Raw genomic sequence first — 6,692 nt, 5'->3', positions numbered from 1 at the left:
AAGAGTGGCCTTAGTCATGGTGTCTCTTTACAGCAATGGAAACCCTAAGACACACACACATATGTACCCAACACACATACACACACAATAGCATTAAACAAATACTTTATGAAATATAAGTCAACTGACAAGGAGTTCCTTTTTTTTTTTTACAAAACTCATAAAAATGCTGTGAATATCTTATGAAAATGTATATAGAAAGTAGAGATAATAAACACTCATGTAAGTACTTGCTGCCATAATGTACTACTACTACACTGTATATGGAACATGCTCTAAATCTATGTTCCAGATACTGTACATTTTGAAATAGTAACTCTATAATAACTTTTATACAAAAGTTGAAATAAACTTTAAATTAAGATTTTTGTGTGTGTGTGTCAACAAATAGTCACAAATTAGTAGTCTATTCACTTCTGGAGTATATAGCTACCTATGTAGAGTGATTAAGACTATATTATATAAAGGTAATACACATACTATATATGTTTCTCTCTCTCTGTTTGTGTGTGTGTCCAGATAATAGAAGGCTCAGAAATAGTTCCATAAAAATGTGGCTCACTGATTTTTTTTATTGAAAAGATTCCTCTCTCATACAATACATCCTAACCAGAGTTTCCACTCCTTCCACTACTCCCAGATTCCCCCCATCTCCCATCTTCTCCAGATCCACTCCCCATCTCTTTCCCTGCAGAAAGCATCAGGCCTCCAAGAGACAACAACCAAACATAACCAAGATAAAACAAGGCAAAACAAACGAGGCTGGACAAGACAACCCAATAGGAAGAAAAGAGTCTTGAGTCACAGGTACATCCACTTCCACTATTAGGAGTCTCACAAAAACACCAAGCTAGCACCTGTAACATATATGCAGAGGCTGGTATAGGCCTCACTGATTATTTTATGAAGGTCTGAATTACTTCAATGCAGCAATAATGATCTTTTTTTATCATACAGTTTCAAAACAAGTAAGCATCCACATGCTATAAAAAGAAAAAGAAAACTTCAACGGTCATATCTTTGGCAAAAATGACTCAAAATGAATCATGAATCTAAATGTAAAATAGAATACCATACAACTATTAGAAAGACTCAGAAGAAAGTGGTTTGAGACTGGGATTGGTGAGGACCATGCAGGTTTCTTACTGAGTGTTAGTCTCTAGAAGAAAAAGAAAATACTTGAATTGACTTAATCAAAATGAAAAACTTGCCCTCATGGAAAGACTTCATTAAAAGAAACTATTCCCAAACCTTTACATGTTTAGCAAAGTCATTATCTAAAATATATAATGAAGTCTTAAAACTCAATAAGCAGTCGACACAACTTAAAATGAGCAAAAGATATCAACAGACATTTCATGGAGAAAATACAGACATCAAATATACTCAAGAGAAGATACTCAACACAACAACCAGAACACTGTGCTTAGTGGTAGGTCTCTTGTCTAATATGTTCAAGGCCCTGGGTTTGACCCCAGCCCTGCAAAGCAATTTAAAGAATTTATGATACAGAACCCGCTATCAACCATAATCTAAACACAAATAAAAACTACGAGCTAGTACTACACAGTTGCTGGAATAGCTGAGAAAGAACAAACGAGATGTTACGGGCAGGTAAGTAGAAACTCGGTGACTCAGACAGCCCCATGAGACTGCAACAGCCACACCCAGAGTAAGAAATAGGAACACATTCTGAAAAACAAAACTACCACATGACCCTGTAATTATTGTCTTGAGAAAGGAAAACTTATGCTCAAACCAAAACCTACATCTGAATATTTGAAGAAGCTCGTTTGTCATGTAAAAGCAAAACAATCAGAAATCTGGATTCTCCAAACCTGTCAACAGTTAATCATCAATTATAGGCCACATCTCTCTGTGTTCTTACCAAGTTCTTTTACTATGTGAGGTGCACTTTGCTTCATAAATTGTTTCTGGCCCCACACAGTGACTGGAGGGTGGAGCATCTTCAGTGTTTTTGCTATTTGTGTGACTGAATGATGATTAGAGGAAAAAACTATAAATATTCCTATATCAGACTAGTGCCTTCTAAACCCACAAGCCCTCCACCACCGCCTCCCCCACCAAAAAAAAAAAAAAAAAAAAAACTTGGAAGATGGAGGCTGGGAAAGAAAAGAACTGTGATGCTTTAGTGGAGAATGTTGCTAGCAAACAGGTTCACAGAGGTACTTCCTGGCTATTGTTTTGGTTTTTGTTTTGTTTTGTATTTTTACTTCCTGGCTAAAGTTGAGGTAAGGGTTAGCCAAACAGACAGATTCAACACTCTGAACATGCGGTAATGACACACCATTCCCCCCTTACCCTTCACAGCTTTCTGCTTCTCAATTCATCAGACTTCTCATTCCTATTCTCAGAATGGCTGGTGGAGCATCTTCTTAACACACTCAGCACATCAGTGCATTAATTGATAGATGTGTTGCAGTATAATTGCACATTCTCAGAGGGTGTTTAGACTCTTCAATTTTACGACTGTCTGATAAAGTGGCAGCCATGATATGTCAAAGCAGACACTCCTGGTGTATTTTCATGTCTTCTCTATGAAGAAATGACACTCTGCATATTAGGATATGTTCCAAAAAATATTTGTTGACATTTTCTAACCCCTCTTTATTCTCTCAGGGAAGATCTGGTGTTTTAATAGTGCTGCCATCCTGTAAATTATTGCTTTAAATTCTTGTGAGTGTATGCAAAAGATGTCCAAGAGAACTGGACGTTTCAGAAATCTCCAATCATTAGGGAGCTGATTCAGTTCATTGTACCAAGCATTGTTAAAAACCAAAAGTCTATAATGAGCTTTAAGTTATCTCTTGTAAGCCTTGTTTCAGTTCTTCATGAAAATGTAGTACCATCATAAATATTACTATTGTGCTGAGAAGGGTATATGAAAATTGGTCATGATATTTGGGAGGAATGTTATCCTGTGGCTTTGTTAGCATGAATTCATAAATACTACCTTGATTATGAAAATGTATGCTCATTTGATTCTAAAGAAAGCATAACTAAGAGATTCTTTTGTAGGTTGAGGAAAGAGGACCTCAGAATGGAAATGGTGGTGGAGAGAGATGTCTTAAAATTATGTAGGAGGGAGCCTTTGGTACAATATTATCTAACATTATAATGCATTCAGGTAATTTGCTGGAGTACTCTTATCTAATTTAATAGTAGAGGGAAATTTTAAAGTACTAAGAGCCTGGGTTTGGTGTAAAAAAAAAAAAAAATCCAGGTCTGAGTGTTCTTGCTGCATCAACTTTGGTTGAGTTATTTAATTCTTAAAATCCTTTTACCACTCTGTAAAATGTCATAACTCTAGTGCATATCCCATTATGAGTCCTGATTTTAATCCTAATTCATCTGTCTAATTTTTTTCATTTAAAAAATTAATTTTAAAGGGTGTTCATTATCTTATCATGGCATATAAGATGTATTTTTGCCTGTATAGAATATACTTTTTCTGCAAGAGGAGGACTGAGGACCCAATACCTTGTTTAATCCTCTTGGTAACTTGATTTTCCAGATTTTGTATTGTCATGTTTGCTTGTCAATGGTTATTTATATTAAAGTGTGTCTATTTACTTCATCACACAATTTCACTTTGTAATGTACATTTATTTTAAATGAATAAACACATAATAAATAAGCTATGCAGGAGATTAGGTTCCCAAAATGTGTTCATTTTATGACTGAAAGTTTGTACTGTTTGATCAGAATCTCTTCATCTCTCTCATGTTCAACCACTGCTAGCCAGTGTTCTACTCCCTGTTCCTATGAATTCAATAGATTTAACTTATACCTGCATATAGAGCCTACAGTGCATGTCTTTCTGTGTCTGACTGATCTATCCTAGAATAAGATTCCCTGGATTCTTCCGTGTTGCTTCAGAATGGCTGTTTCCTTCCTTTCTATGCATAAAGGATATTTGCCTATCAACAGACATTTAGATGGTTTGTATGTGATAGCTATCATAAGTTATGCTGCCACAAATATAAGGGTGCAGATATTTATTTTTGAAATAGCAACTTCATAGTCTTTGGATACAGACATTGAAATGGAATTGTTAGATCAGATTGGCATGCTCTTTTTATTCTTTTTAGGAACTTCATTGATCTTTCCAAACTGACTTCATCAATGTACAAGACCATGAGAAGACAAGAGTTCTAATTCCCCTGTAGCCTCGCCATTTGCTGCTTTATCTTTCTAAGTAGTAGCCATTCCAATGGGTAGGAAGTGAGATCTTACTGAGGTTCTAAATTACATGGCTCTGATAACCAATAATATTGAGTATCTTTTCTTTTATCTGTAGTCCATTTGTATACATTCCTGTGAAGGGTGTCAGCTCAGGTTTTCTGTACATTTTTAAAATAAATTTACTCTACACATTTTCATTTTATTATTACTATTATTTTCTTTAAAAAAATATAACTGCATTACTTCCCTTCTCTATCTTCTCTCTCCTACCCCTCACAATGTTATAGTTCATTACCCCTTCAATTTTATAGTTTCCCCTTCTTTAATCATTGTTATTTTACACACACACACACACACACACACACACACACACACATATATATATATATATATATATATATATATATATATATACACACACACATGTACACAGACACATGCACACACACGTAAACTAATGAACAAATTATAATCTACTGAGTCCATTCAATGTTGCCTGCATGTACCTAGGGCTTATCACTTGGTTTTAGGTGACTAACTGGGAGCTCCTCTCTCAGCAGTTGACCATCTAAGGGTAAGTCCCTGTGAGATTTTTCCCATATAGGTTGGAATGTCAACTGTTATTTGAGTTGTTCACGTTCCATTTAGGAAGCCATGTGGTTGATATATTATAGTTAGAGCTAGAAAACAGAACCTCACAGAAGACTTCCTGGTTCTCTGGCTCTTACAACCTTTACCCGCCTCTTCCCTGGTGTTCCCTCAGCATTGGGTGCAGTAGTTGTGTTGTAGATGTAGCAACTGCGGTGGTGTATCCCCAGACAGTTGTTCTCTGTATTTTGACTAGTTATGGTTTTCTGTAATAGTCTCCTTCAGGTTCAGAGTTGATGAAGGGGAAAAACTAAATTTATCTATGAGTATAAAGATGTGTTTCAAATGTGGTGAGAAATTATACTGGTTTAGGAAAGTAGTGGTAGTGGGTTCTCCTCTAAAATACTTGACCTCACTACCCAGCGTTCACTTGGTACACAGTACCAGGCATAATTTCTCTCCTGTTAAGTGAGCCCTGAGATAAATCAGATGTCTGTTGGTTACCAACAAGACATAAGTGTCACTATTGCACCTTTGGGGATATCTTGCCATGATGGTCATAGTTGTGGTTGCTAGGCATCACTAGGGCTGTTTCTTGCTTTCCTCCATTCTCAGCTTACATAGAACTTTCTGATACAATAAAAGCTAGGCTTCAGGAGGAGACTTAGAGTCAGTTCCAGCTTAAATCTTCTAACTCCTATTCTAAGGTACATGGCATTTTAAGTAATAGGGATTTACTTTAAATAGACTTATTTTCTTGCTTATGTTTGCTTTGCTATTGAGTTCTGTTATATATCATATTAGTAGACTAATGGATAAAAATCAGGCTATAATTTCAATAGGTGTGACAAAATTCAGTATCTAAACGTTTATCATAAATTTTTCTTTTATAAATTCAGCATACAATAAGTATGCCTCCAAAAAAATAAAAGCCATGTACAAAGCCATTATACAAAGCCATTATACAAAGGCAGCTGGCATTATAGCTGAGGATAAAAATATAGAAGTATTCCCTTTAAGATCAAGAAGCAGGATTAAGATGCCCACCATTTCTGTTCTGTTTAGTAGAGAATGTAAATCCTTCTTAGAATGATTAGACAAGGGACGGGAGAAAAAGATGAAGTGCAGCAAAACTGAAAAGAAATAATTACACTGTCTCTGTTTGCAGATGGTGATGGAATAGCTGGAAAACTCAAAAGGCTCCTCCAAAACACGTTTAGAGATAGTGAATAAACTCAGAAAAGTTGTAGTAACAAATCAATATATAAAAGTCAGTAGCATTTCTATATATTAAGAAGACATTTTCTGAATTGGTATTTTTCTTATTGTTGTAGTCAAAACTACAGACATAAACATTATGATGTGGGGAAATTCATGAGGGGTCAGAGTGTAACAGAGGTCTTTCCATCTTTGGCCGCATGCACTTGAGCAGAACACTCTAGTATCATGGCAGAAAAGAAGTACCGAGAGAAACTAGAAGGGCCAGGGACTATTTGGCACACTCCCAGTGACCTGTTCCCGTCAGCTCTCCTCAACCTCTAAGAGTTTTATGACTTCTCAAACACATTACTCCAGCTGTAGAGCAAGTGTGTAACCCACTGAGCTCTGGGAAAGATTTCATATTGAGAGGCAATGGTCACATTTATAACAGCAGCAGGAATAATGAGCTTAAAAATAAATTGGAGATAAAAAGCCTTTACAATTAAAATTATGAGACTGGAGAATTGAGAGATGACCCAGTAATTAACAGCACTTAATTCTCCTTTATAGGACCTGAGTTTGGTTCCCAGCATCAACATTGGCCAGCTCAAAACCACCCTTAACTCCAGCTACAGGATATTTGTCTTCCTCATCTGGCCCTGCTATTATTGCATTCACATGCACAGATTCACATCCAG

The sequence above is a fragment of the Mus caroli genome, chromosome 6 (assembly GCF_900094665.2).
Source record: "Mus caroli chromosome 6, CAROLI_EIJ_v1.1, whole genome shotgun sequence".
In the NCBI taxonomy this organism is placed as follows: Eukaryota; Metazoa; Chordata; class Mammalia; order Rodentia; family Muridae; genus Mus; species Mus caroli.
Note: the sequence above shows the minus strand (reverse complement) of the source record.